Genomic DNA, 15,855 nt, shown 5'->3' on the forward strand with positions numbered 1-15,855 from the left:
TGTGAGGTGGGATCTCATTGTGGTTTCTATTTGTATTTCCCTGATGGCCAGTGATGCAGAGCATTTTCTCATGTGTATGTTGGCCATGTCTGTGTCTTCCTCTGTGAGATTTCTGTTCATGTCTTTTGCCCATTTCATGATTGGATTTTATTTGCTGTTGAGTTTAAAAAGTTCTTTATAGATCTTGGATAGCTCTTTATCTGATACGTCATTTGCAAATCTCTTCTCCCATTCTGTAGGTTGTCTTTTAGTTTTGTTGACTGTTTCCTTTGCTGTGCAGAAGCTTTTTATCTTGATGAAGTCCCAGTAGTTCATTTTTGCTTTTGTTTCCCTTGCCTTCATCTATGTATCTTGCAAGAAGTTGCTGTGACCAAGTTCAAAAAAGGTGTTGCCTGTGTTCTCCTCCAGGATTTGGATGGAATCTTGTCTCACATTTAGATCTTTCATCCATTTCGAGTTTATCTTTGTGTATGGTGTAAGAGAGTGGTCTAGTTTCATTCTTCTGCATGTGGATGTCCAAGGGAAAAATCTTTTAAAAATCGGTTTAATGTCTTAAAATAATCATTTCAGTTACACTTCTTAGTCAAAAACTCTCAGTAGCTGCCAAAGCTTTCTTGATCTTGTACAAAGGTCTGGGGCACTAAAGGCATTTACAAGACCCTCCCAGGCTTCCCTCTCATTTCTGTGTGAGAGAGGAAGAGACTTAACAATTCTAAGCTAAGACACAGCCAATGAAGAGGAAACTGTCAAAAGGTAGATTTTGTCCCATCTAGTAGAGTCCTGTGTAATGTCAGAATTAGGTTCTGAAATTAACATTTATGGTAAATACATTTATAAAAATCATCTGTGAAATTCCTGAAGTTACCTAGAAATACAGGTCAGTCTCTGAAAAAGTCAAAAAATACTATCTTGCAGTTAGCCCAATAACCAGGTTTTATTCCTGAAATAAGTGTGTGTTGCATGAAAAAAGATCTCTCTTCAAACTCTGCTATCTTATTTGGTGATGCTCACATTACAAACATGGGACCAATGGATCAACAAAACTATTACATCTCCTTTTTCTAGAGGATGCAGAGTTCAAGCTGCCTACGTTAAATGTGATTATGATGTAAGGCCACTCTAGAAGGGACATGTCCTGATAAATACTGCAACTTGATAATGATATGGATGGGATGATGCTGACAGTGATCAGGCAATGAGAATGAGAATGGATGATAAGAACACTATTTGCCTATCTCTGTGCTAGGTAGGTCATCTAATTTCATCTTTGCAACACCCCCAGGAGTAGATACTATTATCCTTCCTATTTGAAGAAAAGAAAACTGAGAGGTAATATTCAGAGAGATTGGTATTTTACAGCATTAAGTAATCAGCCTAGAGAGAAGGCAAATATGTTTTTTTTTTAAGTACTCATCACCTTAGACTTACCATTTTCTGATTAAAAAAAAAAAATCAGAAAAGGGACAGATTACCCTAAATGCATAACCTGAATATTTACATGAAACCTATCGCAAAAATATTTATTTTTGCTAGAAAAGAAAAAGAAGAGAGAAACTAATTATAGGATTCATTCGCTGTTACGAAGAAGCTGTATTATTTTCTTGCTTGGAATTCTAATATAAAATAATTCATAAAATTCCTGGGTGCATTCAGAACTGAATAGGCATACTTCCTACTTGAGGGATTTCTATTGTTTCCACATGTACACACCAATTAAAACAATTTCAGACTGAATTTGTTATAACATTTCAGTTTTGCAGAGCAGGTTTTTAACATTAGACTTTGTCCCTCTATGCATGCTAATCTTCAAAAACACTTTCTAAATCAGTCTTTGCTGATAAATATGTCCATTTGCTCTGGCTTTTTGACTCATGTTCCATAATAATTCTGATTTTTTTTCTGAGCCATAAACTGGAGGCCCGGGAAGAATGAACCCACTGGGTTTTCTTTCCTCTTTGTAAGTTTATATGAAGGTGAGGAGACATGTCTTTCATTAAGTAGATAGTAACTCCTTAAAGTTTTTGGAACCAGATGGACGAAATGATAAGCTCTCTGTTGATTAGAATGTCTGATTCCTTCTAAGAGACTCTAAAGGAAGCCAATTAGCATCAGCAGATGTGTGTGCCCTGGACAAAAGGAAGGAAAAGAGGGTTGTGGTAGTTTTTGGGGGGACTTGGGTGGAAAAAAGATAAGACTGCTAGAGAAGGGCAGGGGCTAAGGCTTTGTTTATAAAGTCAAAGGAGGGCAGCCCCAGTGGCACAGCAGTTTAGTGCCGCCTGCAGCCCAGGGTGTGATCCTGGAGACCCGGGATCAAGTCCCGCATCAGGCTCTCTCTCATGGAGCCTGCTTCTCCCTCTGCCTGTGTCTCTGCCTCTCTCTCTGTGTCTCTCATGAATAAATAAATAAAATCTTCTAAAAAAAATAATAAAAAAAATAAAGTCCAAGGAAACAGGGCAGGGTGGGGGTGAAGAGGGGAGGAACAGAGAAGGACAGCCCCAGATCTGAGGGAGAGCTGCTGCTCTGGGATCCAGGGGGACACCGTATGCTCAGGTGTTGGTCATGGAATGTATACTCCAGAGGTAGGAGAGACCAGGAAAGCCCTCTGCTCTCACAGCATCTTCCCTTCTGAGACAGTACTCTGGAATCAAGCATTCTAAGGATGTTAGGTCACAATAAGGCTCCAATATTCCTCAGGGCTGAGCCCAGCTCCCCAAGTAATTCGGAGCGCAGCCCAGACCAATGATGCTCAACACAAGGATAATGAGAGCCAGAGGAGTAATTTAAAGTTTTACAGTAACTACAAAAGAAGAAAAAAGGAACAGGAGAGCTGAATTTGAGTATTATACTTTAACCCAATGCCCAAAATATATTATCATTTCAACAACCAATATTTTAAAATATGAATGAGCTATTTTACATTCTTTTTCTTGTACTAAATTTTTGAAATCTGGTGTGCACATTGTATTTACAGACCATAGCACATATTGTGTGGGAGCTAAATTTTTACTGGGGAATGCATGATCTGGACTCAGACTTCATAAAATTCGCAGTTGAAAAAGTAGATTCACCTACTGATTTCCCAAATATCCTTAAATGTTTCCCAATAACTGAGGCAAGTAAAAAAAAATCATTTTCTATTAATATTCACATCTGCACTGACAAAACTGATTCATGATTCTTTAGAAAAACTTTGTCTTTGAAGCAGAAATATGTCAGTTTCAACTGTGTCTACCCAAATTAAGTAAATTTAACTCTTGTGTCAGCTCAATGTTATTAACATCAAATTCAAAGAACTTCCTGAATCAAAAAGCAATTCTAAAAGTTTATCAATATCAACATTGTTCCTCAAATTGTTCTAATTTTTACAACCAATTTACATAATATTGGCAATTACAATTAAAACTGTCTTGTTTGTTGATTCGTTTTAAAAATGTATAAAATATTGATTTGAAACATGAATAGTTTTAGTTTTGACATAAATTTTTGTACCTGTCTAGCTAAGTTGCAAATACTTCCTTTTCGAGAGCTTTAAATTTCACTTATTTTTATGCAGTGTGATATAAGTTGAGAAAACATAAATCCCACTGCCATTTTTCATCATTATTACCTCTGTTTCAAAAAATCCTGATATGGGGGCATCTGTTAAAGACAACCATAGTTTGGGGCACCTGGGTGGCCCAGTGGTTGAGCATCTGCCTTGGCTCAGCATGATCCTGGGGTCCGGAATCGAGTCCATCGGGCTCTCCACAGGGAGCCTGCTTTTCCCTCTGCCTCTGTGTGTGTGTGTGTGTGTGTGTGTGTGTGTGTGTGTGTGTGTCTCCCATGAATAAATGAATAAAATCTTAAAAAAAATCCTGATATGGAGGTAACAATACATCTTTGTAAAATTCTCACATGACTCACCTAATGAGCACTAGCAGAGAACACAGGATTTCATGAATCTGTTGTCTTTTCTTTCAATAGTTACCAAAACTAACGATAACTCATGATCTGTGAATATATGTATATCCATGGCCTTTACATTTAAATTTGAATAATTTTAACAATTTCATTCATGATACTTTTAAGACTCTCAGTACACAAAGCACAAGTATTTCCAATGTGCACCTTAAAGTGAAATGAAGCAATAAGAAAACATGAGTCTCTTGTTTCATAAAATTCCAATATATTTGAATTTTTGACCAAATGTATCTAGAGTCTGTTACAATAGAAAGTGACTTTTTGAAACAAATTTGAAATTCTTCTTAACAGAAGTTAAGTATTCAATGTATCTATAGCACAACTTAATTTTCCAGGTCATGAGTTGCTAACAGCTTTTTGGTGAACCTGAAGGCCTTTTGACACAAAAGGTAACTAAGATATTAATGGAGCAATATCTCATACTGCATGATTCATCTTAAACCTTAAAGAAAGTATTTCAGTTTTTCAAATTTTCAATTGATCTTTAATATTTTTAGAAAGACTTTGTGTTTTATTGGTAATTTCTAAAAATATTTTATTTATTCATGAGACACACAGAGAGGCAGAGAGACAGGCAGAGGGAGAAGCAGGCTCCATGCAGGGAGCCCGATGTGGGACTCCATCCCAGGACCCCAGACCCCAGGGTCATGCCCTGAGCCAAAGGCAGACGCTCAACCACTGAGCCACCCCAGTGCCCCTTACAGGTGATTATTTGACAGTTTACTCAATGATCTTTAACTTTTTATAAAATGTATTTTTTAGTCTTTTTATTATCTAACAAAATTGCTGTAATTGAAATAATGATTTCTTTGTCATCTATCTAAAAAGGATTTTCTTTTTTTTATGCAAGTATCCAAGTCATTTTATAGCTTGTCAGGGTTACAAGCTCAGATACTGTTAAAAAATAACTTAAAATGTATAAAGACATTTAATTACCAAATTTACGTGTTTGCTAAAAATATCTCTGAACATTGTCCACTTTATCTTCAAAAAAATTTTTACACAAGCAAGCAGTTTTGATTTGCCCAACAGAATGTAATTGCCTCTTATCATTACATTCTCACATATATTTTTCCATTTTTTTTCTTTACTGTTTCCTTCAAAATACCATCTTCTTCCTTTCCAACTGACTGAATCAGACGTATGTCTTTATTTTAAATTTGTCCACACTTATATTAATGTTGAAAGTATATTATCATTTAAACATTTCAATTTAATTATCAATTACAATTTACATAGGTATCACTGTAACTCACGCTGCCTAAATAAAAAATTCACATAAACATATCACAAATACCACCCCAATTGAATCAATCCTTTGACACTGATTCAGTTGGTGGCGTTATGTATTTGTAAGACCAGGAAGGATGTGTGAATCAACACACTCATTACAATGCAACAGTATCTAATCCAATGGTTAGATTACCAATGGTTAGATAATCCAGGGGTTAGATAACCAATACCATGGCTAAAGAGAAATGAATCCTATCAAGACAATAAAGATGTATTTAACAGGGAAATATTTTATATTGTTCTGCTTTTTAAACTGAAATTAATTCAAATCAAATCAAATCTAAGATTCAGTTTCTTGAGTCTCACCGGTCTCTCAGTAACACTCCCAAGTGCTCACTAGCTGCTGATGGCTCTTGGCTCTGAGTAGCACAGCCCTAGGAAAGGTAAAATGCAGTTACCCTTATTTGTTTGTACAGTGGAGAAGGATAGGATTCTCAATTCTCTCCCCACTTGCTACTGAAAGTGTAGAGAAGTTATCTTGATGGGCCTGGCTTCCAGAACAGTGCTCAGGCCACAGCTGCTAATCTTTGATGGCTAGGTACCAGCAGTTCCCATGGTCGGTATGGCTTTCTCTCTTGGACTTTGCCCCTACATTTTCTGCTCTTCTGTTTCCACAGGGAAAGTGACCCAGGATCCAGACCCTTCATACAAACCAGCCATCCTGGGCTCTCAGCTGCTCAGGCCACGAAGAATTTAGACTTATTAACTCTTTTATTTCATCGTGCAAACCAGCTGGCAGTAAGAAGAGCGCCCTAATAGAAGGCAGAAGCTCCACTTTGTGCTTGAGCTCAGATCATCTGTGAACGTCCAGTCTTCCAGCAAGTTCCAAACGGGGCAGTTAGTGGGCAGTTAGTAGAAAGTCAACCCCAACAAAAGGGTGGGAACTAGTTTATCACCTGTTCCTCTTGCAAGTAGCATCTCCTTCTCAGGAACTTTATAGGGTTCGAGTGGTTAGGTTCAGTAATCCTAGATTTCCTAGCTAAATATCACTTGATTATAGCCCAATGCCACACGTATTTCTAATAATTACCATTTTACTTTAATCTCGTGTCACACTGTCATCTTTGTGATAATGACCCTGGAGAAGAAGGATGGAGTCTTTTTATCAACTGACAAATACATGATACTTGGCACAGAATTATCTCTTTATCGAGATGATATTATTAATTGTAGTTGACAATTTTTGAGGTTGATAGAAGAAACTGATGAGAATGTTAATAGATAATATGCCATGCCTGTCTTGAGCCAGAGTCAGAAAGGTCCCTTTAGCGGTCACTTTTGATCCAAGAACATCTCATACCATTGAATGAGACTGTACAGTTTCTCACTCCCTATCACCCTAAGGCCTATGGTTTAACCCTCTTGCTCCTGAAAATAATTAAGGTGTCCTGGGCCACCACTGCCACCTAGTGGTAATTACAGAAACAGGTTGATCCAGAATTGACTCCCTCTTGTACCAGTTCCCGCATACATTCCACTCTTCTCTTTCCATCCCCAGCCTTAAAGTCCTCTATGCTATTTTGCATTACACTCAATGAAGGAGGAAATCAGATATGCTGGCTGGCAGTTCACACCTAAAGTCAAACTTTCAAGGGTCACCTCTCTTCACTCCCTCCAGCTCTGTGGCCTTGGGCAAGTTGTAGTGTTTGTCCAACTGTAAATGTAAAATGGAGTAGTAACAACACCTCCCTCTTGAAGTTGTTTCGAAGACTTCGTTATATAATTTACGTAAAGCGCTAAAATTAGGAGCTGGCATGCAAAAAGCGCTCAATAAATGCCAACAAATGGCAGCTGCTATAGACACATATCCTGTTTAGTCCTTCACATTTCCCCTTTCTCTTCCCTTTTTGGTTCTTTTTCCATCTCTCTCAAATCAACCTAAATCACATCTGATATTTTGTTGTAATAAATGATTAGAGGTATTACCATGGAAAAGGAAAATAATGTCTTTTGACATGAAATTAGACGTAACTAATACAACTCATAAATCTCTCAGCAATGCCTTTGGAGCATTTGGAGTCTCAGTTAAAAGACGCATTTGGAGTCTCAGTTAAAATTTTCATTTGCTTCCTGTTTTATTCTGTTCGAGCTGCTCTAACAAACTGCTGCAGACCTGTGGTGTGTAAATAACAGAAATTTATTTCTCACTGTCCAAGATCATGGAGCCAGCAGATTCAGTGTCAGGGGAGAGACTGCGTCCTGGTTCACACAATGCTTCCTCCCTCAGTGGTGACAGGGATGACAGCTCTGTGGGCTGTGGTACTAATACCACACATGGGGGCCCTACTCTCACGACCTCAACGCCCCTCGTGGCTCCACCTCCTTATACCATTACCTTGGGGGTTAGGATTTCAACATGTGAATTTGGGTGGGGGGGGGGGATACAGACATTCAGCGGGTAACACTTTTTAAACTTTTTTAAAAATCATCAGCTGTCAAGAATAAATTTTAAAGTATTTGATTATGATTTATTTTTTAAATCAATGAGTTAAAATTCTTTGGATTACACATCAAATAAATACTTTCTTGTTGTAAAACCTTTAAAACAGAGAATACCCCCAAATTCTCCCATCTCCCCCAATTCCACAAATGGCCTTGGTCATGAAGATTATCCCTTTCATGTGCTTCCTCTAGGTCCTTCCCAAGCATTTTCCCATTGCCCCAACTGTGTACACAATTCCTGACTGTGGACACGGTATCCAATTCTCCATCCCTGTGATGGGGCTTACAGATGCCCCCAGGGGCAGATGGCAGGGCCTGTTGTCTACACCAGCAGAAGTACAGGCCAAGGTCCCTCTACCTGACTCCCTGGTCCTATCGAGAAGCTTCCTCCTCTCCAGTGAGGACTCCAGTTACCTGCTCCTTCCTCTCTGGACCCGTGTTCACAAGTCTTAGAAGGAGAAAAATCATCTCGACATTTGGAGCCTGAAGCAAAATCTTTCCTAGTCTTGGGTCAGCAGCTTCTTTAAATTCCTGCTTCTGCTTCCCTATGGACTGAGAGTACCCTTAGGGTTCAACTCTGACAACGAGAAATAGAGAGGGACCAAGCAATGAGTATGCTGGCATGTTAATCTCTCACACATGTATTTTATGCATATGAACAGATATATGGTTTTATCTTGACTTACCATTTTTCCCGCAAATATCACCGTGTAAATATCATTTTTAGATTGCTTTTTTATTTAACAATCCCTTGACGTAAATTTAAGAATATTTATAGAGCACTACTTCAGGGAATAACTGAAGAGTTCATGACTTAAGAAATAAGCACTCTTAATGGTATTTTAAGAACGTCTTTCTCACAATTTTGTAGTTCTAATGTGCCGAATTCAGCAATTTTTTTTTCAGCTTTGCTATCTCTAAGCAGGTATGTTAACTTTCAAACCATTAACTTACAAATGAACTTTATCAAAATAATCTACTTCTAAAGAGGCGACCTGTATTTATATTAGAATTTTTTTAAACCTAGCTATTTTTATATATTCCCTCGAGAAATTAATTGCTTCGAAAACTTCTCTTGTGGTATGGTTCCAAAACAAACAAAAACCTTTAGAATACAATATTTTAAATCTTTCATAAGTGCCTAAAAATATAATTTGGTCTTTCTGCACAAAAATTTATATAAAAAATTTTTTAAGTGTTTTGCCATTTTCTCTTATGGTAAACTGTATGTAACGAAGTTTCCCATGTAGAATTATTTGCAAAACAAAGGACTGCTGTGTCTAAATGAAAGTGGAATTAAAAGTGAAGCCATATTCATAGATCCATTTTTCTTTTTCCTAAGATACTTTCTTTCCACTTTTCTATTCACAATGTATAGCAATGTGACTCCTATTTACAGCTTTCCAACCCATGGTCATCTCCTTTTGCAACAGTATTTGTAGGTGACATACAACTGCCTATTGCAAGTGGGAACTTTTGTCAAATGAAAAAAGTAAAAAGCTTTAGAAAATTCAATTGTATCTTAAATTTATTTTTTTTTTTTAAAGAAGAGAAATCAAGTCATCCTTTAAGTTGTACTGGGTTTGTACAGATGGGAGTCAGGGAAGGAGATTTTAGGATAGCAACTGCTATGCTGATGTTAGTAAGTTGTGTTTTTTTTCTTGTTAGTGTATCAGTACTTCACTACTCATTAGCTTTCTAATAAACTTGATACTACAGTCGAAATATAAAGGACAAATGTCTGGATCCCTTGCATTTTACAAAAGTCTTTGATCATCAACCTGAAAAATGTTTATATAGAACAGACTCACCATAAACCTTACATACACAGCCCACATCTATGCTACAGACATGTCTTTGACATTGGAAGGGTGAGCACAAGTCAGGTGGGAGAGAGGGAAGAATGAAAGAAAACAAGAAATCTTGTTTTCTGTTGCTGTTTTTATACTGCTGTAGCACTAAAAATACTCTTGGACTTACAGTGGGCAAGAAAAATTATTTTTAAGCTAGTCAGTAAATTGGATATTCATCTGGGATATGAAATCACCCACTTTTATTTTTATTTTTTATTCTTGGTGCAGTTAGCACTTTGCCAGCATCGCCTGAAATGGTCACGGGGTTAAGCACTTCCATGATCTCATTTTTGCAATTACTATCTCTTGTTCCCAGGTAAGTGGTTAAAAAATGCATGCTGTACATATGTGGAGTCTGTGTCCCTCTCAAGGGCTAACTGGTTTACATGCAGTTTTCTGTGGTTAGCCGCTGAACCTGGGACTATCTTTTACCTCATGATTCATGATTCATGGAACCCTTCTCACTCTATCAGGTCCTAGAGCAACTGTGAACACGTAGTGATTTTCTCAACGTTTCTGCTTTTGTCTCCCATTCTGCACCATGCTGGGTTCTTGCCAAGGTGAGAGGAAAAGTTGTAAATTAATGTAAAAGTTTTATCATTATTATAGCTAAAGTAGCAATGCCTGAAATCCAAATGGTCACCGACTGGCTCCTTTGGAACTCTCAAATATCACATAAACGCGGTGATGTCAAGGATTTAAACAGACTCTTAAAGTAGGCCACTCTTTGCTATTTCTTCCCAGATTTCAACATCAATGTAAAATAAGACTGTGTACACTCAAGTATAATTGGTCTTTAATTCTGACGTTAAATTAGTCACTATTTAGTGATAACACACTTTCTGCTGCGCACTATGGAAGATGTAAAACTTATATAAAGGATGAGAGTCTTCATAGAGGTACATGGTGGTCAAACCCACAGGCACGTGTGTCTTTGATTGCTGGGGAGGGTCCCAGTCTCTACCCTCCCTTCTCTAAAAAAAGAGAGTCCTCTTCGTATGATTGCTGGGAGTATCGGCTAACATGGGTTTAGCACCTAAACAGGTCTCTGATATAAACAGCACACCATTAGATATGATTATATTATTACAGGGTGATCCACTGACAAGTACTGAACTTCATGGGCTAGACCACAGGAGCAGAGCCATTTTGAGGGCAGGGACTGCCAAGAAAGCTTTTGTGGCTTTTGGGTTGAGCTTTAAGGGAAGAAAGCAGAGTCTAGGACAAAGGAGGATGAGAACAAAAGTAGAAGGTGGTCTATCGGGAGAAACCATGAAGACTCGCTTGAGAGCGATGAAAGGGTGACACGCTAAGCAATGCCAGGTGGGACTGTACAGAGCAAAGATGAAAACTGGAATGTGTTGAATTGTGTGTACTTGCCAGTGTAGGTTTTAAATCTTTAATATAAACTTAGAAAACTCTTCAGGAAAAGCCCTTTCCTTTCTAGGGAGAGCCTGACCTCTTCAAACCAGAGACTCAATCCCCGGATCAGAGACGATTCCTACATATTTTGATTATCTTTGTCTGGACAACAGGTAGCTTATTTCAACCACCAGTCTGCTAAGATGAGAACTATTTTAAGAGAACATTTCGCTGTTTGAGAACACGGGCCTTAAAAACACAGGCAAAGGGAAAAGCTGCTCTGACGTAGGAGGAGGAGATGACAGAGAAAGTGGGGTGCTGAAGAGTCACGTGTACATTTACATCATCACAGTGGCAGAGCCTAAAACAGAATTTGAGGTCTGTAATAATGAAGTCTGAGCTACTTTGTAGGGCTTTCTTTGTTCTTAATGTCCCACTTGCTTTTCAAGTTCAGTGCTTTGTAAAAAAATACATATATACTCCTATCCTCTCAAAATCTCGAAGAGATTGAAATGTTTTTAAATAAAAACATTAAAAGGAAAAGACAGATTGATATTAGTTACCTCTGTCCACATCTTTTAAATTTGTATGAAAATCCGATCCCGTGGAGGAGATAACATCTAGTACCTTCTTGCTATTTGGGCACTGCCTGGCCTAGGGTCAGGGCTTGATTCACTGCTTACACAAGGACAGACCAGTGCATACCTGGAAGTCTTCCACTAATTCAACGGCATACCTCACTAATGACTGGCTAGACAGGCTGGTGTTTCTTTAAAGTGCCAGCCATGTATACATCATTCTTTTCCTCCCCAAAACAGAGAAACTCTTGTACAAACATGGGCCCAGTCCAAACTCCATGTGATGTGTGTCTTCTGTTATTCAAACATCCATTAGTTGGGCAGAATGGCCAAGAAGTCCTGGAAAATTATCCTACCTTCTACACATACTTACGTCAGTTCTCTCCAGAGTAGATGAATGCGTAGTAAATGGCAAGTAGCAGCATAATAGCATATGATTCAAAAAATAATAAACCAGGTTACCTGCTCAAAGCTCTCTTTTCAACCGACTTGAAAAAAAGTCTGAAACTTCTGCCCGCTTCTTACATGAAAGCATTAACTTTACAAAGAGGTAACAATGTGTTATTTATGAGTGTAACGTGTCACCCGTAACGACTTTAGCAGGATGGGTGACTAAGGGAATGGGACAGAGGACAGGTTAATTTTGTTCAGACAGATGGAAACACAGGGATCTAGAGCATGATGAACTTTCCAGACACTCCAGGATGGACTTGCCATACGCTGCTGTCTGACAGATAAACAGGAAGCTTCTCAAAAACATTTGGATGGGAAAGGATCAATAAAAACGTATCGGACTTATTGAAATGATCTGTGTTTAACAACTGTATGTGGAATATATTTATAGAATAGTAAGTACTTTGTCACTCTCAAGCTAGCAGTACTTTTGGATAAACCACTCTTACTTTGTGCCGATCCATAATGACATACAGACACCGAGTACTATAAGGTCTTACTCCAGAACACGCTTAAGTACGATATACCACGATTCAGTGTACTTTCTAAGTAACAAGGCACAAGTCTGGAAAAATTAGCCTTACGAGATCTCTCTTTGAGTATACTTTTAGCTATTAAAGATGTACTTTTATCCATAATAAGATTGTACAGAAAGCTCTATGGACTAATTAACCTTTAAAAAGTGGAGGTTTATTTCACTTCTCTAAGTACTCAAATATTCTAAATAAAATAGTAGTACAAGGAAACTGGTTTAAGATGGGACAAAATACCCAGGGCTTTTTCTATCTAAACACAAATGAATGCCATTTTATTTTCTATTCAGAGGAAAACAGCTTCTTACTTTCTTCAATTTGTCCCAAGAGTTTATGAAAGAACTTTGTTATTTTATTAATGAATGATCAGTAAATACTTGTTCAGTGCACAATCTTGGCAATCTCAAAGGAAGTAAGATATATATGTTTAAGCCCTCACAGGACGGAGACATAAATACAGAAAACTGCCCCCAAGAGCAGGCTACGATAAACAATACTAAACACTACAAAAATAACAACGTTGCCAAAATACATTTCGCTGAGGGTTCTCTCGTCCCACAGTCAGAGGCTCTGCCTACTTTAGGGTATAAAATATTTTTATGGATGCCAACCCACACTCACAGCTAACCACATCACTTAGTGCTCTCAAACGTTGAGTCAAAGGAAACAGAGAAAGAAAATCTTTAGTTCACTCACCATAAATCCCTACAGCTCTCACTAGGGCATTTTATTTGCAAAAAACGAAGGTAGGTGTGAAAGTACAGGTCCAACCCATCAGAGTCGGTTGGTGGAACTGGTCAGAATTTCCAAAGAACTGTTTGACGTTCCCTCCAAAGATGATGCTCCAAAACCAGACAAAACTGGACAGACTTAAAAATCCAAAGAAAGCACATGCAAATTAGAGGTTTTACCAAATGTTGTAAACTTAGCCAACGAGCTTGCTGAAAGTTACATAACGGGCCTTGTACTTTCCGCCAGGGAGGGCAGAGAGACTCTGGGACAGCTCTTGAATTCTGCCCTTACTGAGTTGCAAGGGGATCAGAGGTTTTCTGGGAGGAGTGTGGCAAAGCTGATCACCTGCATCAGCTCTTGTACTTTAAGCCTGATCAGTGACCCTTCATGTGCTGCCCTCAGTGCCCAGCGTGCTAGGCTGCGTCCACGGTGGTCACACGCCAAGGATGCCTGGAAACCGGTGAAGAGTCCGTGACAGCTGTGAAAATCATCATGTCGTTCACTCTGTTTGATAAGCTGGCCCTTCTTCCGGTGCACCTGTAAGAGACGATCATATGCCACGTCCCCGTGGGCCGAAAAAGTGGTGAGGGGGCTACCCCGCAGCTTGAGGGCAAGCAGGCACAGCTCGCCTTACGCTCTCTGAAGGCACTTTCCACTATTTTCAGTCACTTGTTATATATCAATTTTTTAATGTCTCATTTTTAAGAGTGGAGAGGGAGGCCTGTACACGTATCTGAAAAGAAATCACATAACTAGATCCCTCAGGCCATACACACCTTGCCTTAGGGTCAGAGAATTATTAGCATTTAGGGTTAGAAAGGGCAGTACTGACCGCCTAGGCTGACCGCTGTATCCTGGGAGAATGAGGCTGCGGGGGTGGAGATGCCACCGACTTAGGCGATTCAGTTACCGGTATAGAAAATAATATTCAGGGGATCCCTGGGTGGCGCAGCGGTTTGGCGCCTGCCTTTGACCCAGGGCGCGATCCTGGAGACCCGGGATCGAATCCCACGTCGGGCTCCCGGTGCATGGAGCCTGCTTCTCCCTCTGCCTGTGTCTCTGCCTCTCTCTCTCTCTCTCTCTGTGTGACTATCATAAATAAATAAAAATTTAAAAAAATATATACAACCCCAAATTCAAAGTCAAGGAGAAGTAATTAAGGATACAAAAGTCCTGCATAAAATGAAGTGACAATATGGAAGGCAATTATTATTTTTTTTTTGGCTATTAAAAAAAAAAGGAGGGAATAGAGGGGATGCCTGGGTGGCTCAGTGGTTTGGCACCTGCCTTCGGCCCAGGGCATGATCCCGGCGTCCTGGGATCGAGTCTCGCATCGGGCTCCCTGCATGGAGCCTGCTTCTCCCTCTGACTGTGTCTCTGCCTCTCTCTCTCTCTCTCTGTGTGACTATCATGGAATAAATAAATAAAATCTTTAAAAAAAGAAAAGAAAAGGAAAGAAAAGAATATTCGGAATCACCGTCACGATGAACAGCGATTCGTCTTTTCAGTCTTTGCAAATGCTCCACGTGCACGAATCCAAACAATTTTTTCCCCAATCTTTATGAGAACAGATCCCGTCCCATTTTGTAGATGGGGACACCGAGATGGGGGAAGAACCGAGTGACGTGCTCCTCAGCGGCAGAGGGAAGGCTCACGTCCGGGTTTACGGCGAAGAACGCTCCCGGCACGTGTCTCGGATCGCGAAGCTCTCGGGGAGGCTTCATCGAGTTTTAATCGTTCGCGAAAGGCCGAGAGGCGGCGGCCCGCAACACGGCGGCACGGCCCGATGCAGAACGCAGACTCCGTTCCGGGAAGACGGTCGGCCGGCGGGGGGGGGGGCGGGGGGCACGGGACGGCGCTCCTGACCCCGCAGTGCAGCGGGCCTCGGCGAGGGGAGGCGGCCTCAGCGCGCGACGGCCTCCCTGCGGCCAGTCACCGCCGCCGCTTCCCGCTGCGGGCGAGGCCTGAGGCGCGCCTCGGTACCGCTCACCCGCCGCCGCGCATGCGCGCCCTCCGCCTTCCGGGCTGCGGCCTCGGCCGGACCCCGCGGGGCTCCCAGCGCCGCCCCCGACGGAGCGCCCTCTGCCCCCCCCCCCCCCGCGGCCCTCCCCGGGCGCCGCCCTCTGCGGCCCGAGCCCCGCCCCTCCCCCCCACACACACACACGCCGTCGCCCCCACTCCAGCCTCCGCTCCCGGAGGGAAGAACACTGACCGCCCCAGCGCGCCCAGCAGGCCCTGCCGTGTCCGCCTCTCGCCCCGAGGGTCTTCCACGGCCGCGAGCGCAGCCAGCAGCCCCGGCCCCGCCGCGGCTTCTCCGCCCTCCTGCTCCGCAGGCGCCTGGGCCCGCGCCGAGCGGACCGTCTGCCTTCTGACCTCACGTCGAAGGTCACTGGTCGCCGATCGTGCGTCACCACGCCTACGTCACTCACGTCACGACCTCACGTCGGAGGTCATCCGTAGCCCCAGGTCAGAGGTCACTAGTAATGAATCCTGGATCTCAACGCCTTGATCAGGATCAGTCACCTCAGGTCAGGGGCCAGCAGGGGCCTCTGTCACCTCAGGTCAGGGGGCAGCAGGGGCCTCTGTCAGTCACCCCAGGTCAGGGGGCAGCAGGAGCCTCTGTCAGTCACCCCAGGTCAGGGGGCAGCA

The 15,855-nt window shown here is 41.3% G+C and overlaps 1 long non-coding RNA gene across 7 annotated transcripts in view; it reads right to left on the reverse strand.

Moving 5' to 3' along the window:
* The window catches only part of LOC112656230 (uncharacterized), a 64,743-nt gene extending 49,164 nt beyond the window's left edge, over positions 1 to 15,579 (reverse strand). For 3 of the 7 annotated variants that reach the window (XR_004809452.2, XR_004809449.2, XR_004809448.2), the window contains exon 1: positions 13,171 to 15,021. This is a non-coding gene — a long non-coding RNA (uncharacterized LOC112656230). Of the gene's footprint in view, positions 1 to 7,738; positions 10,100 to 13,170; positions 15,022 to 15,418 lie in introns of those variants that run through there. The other 4 variants (XR_007406141.1, XR_004809451.2, XR_004809450.2 and 1 more) reach the window with 4 other exon arrangements.
* Positions 15,580 to 15,855: the final 276 nt, after the last annotated feature.

This window comes from Canis lupus, chromosome 26 (genome assembly GCF_003254725.2).
Source record: "Canis lupus dingo isolate Sandy chromosome 26, ASM325472v2, whole genome shotgun sequence".
NCBI lineage: Eukaryota > Metazoa > Chordata > Mammalia > Carnivora > Canidae > Canis > Canis lupus.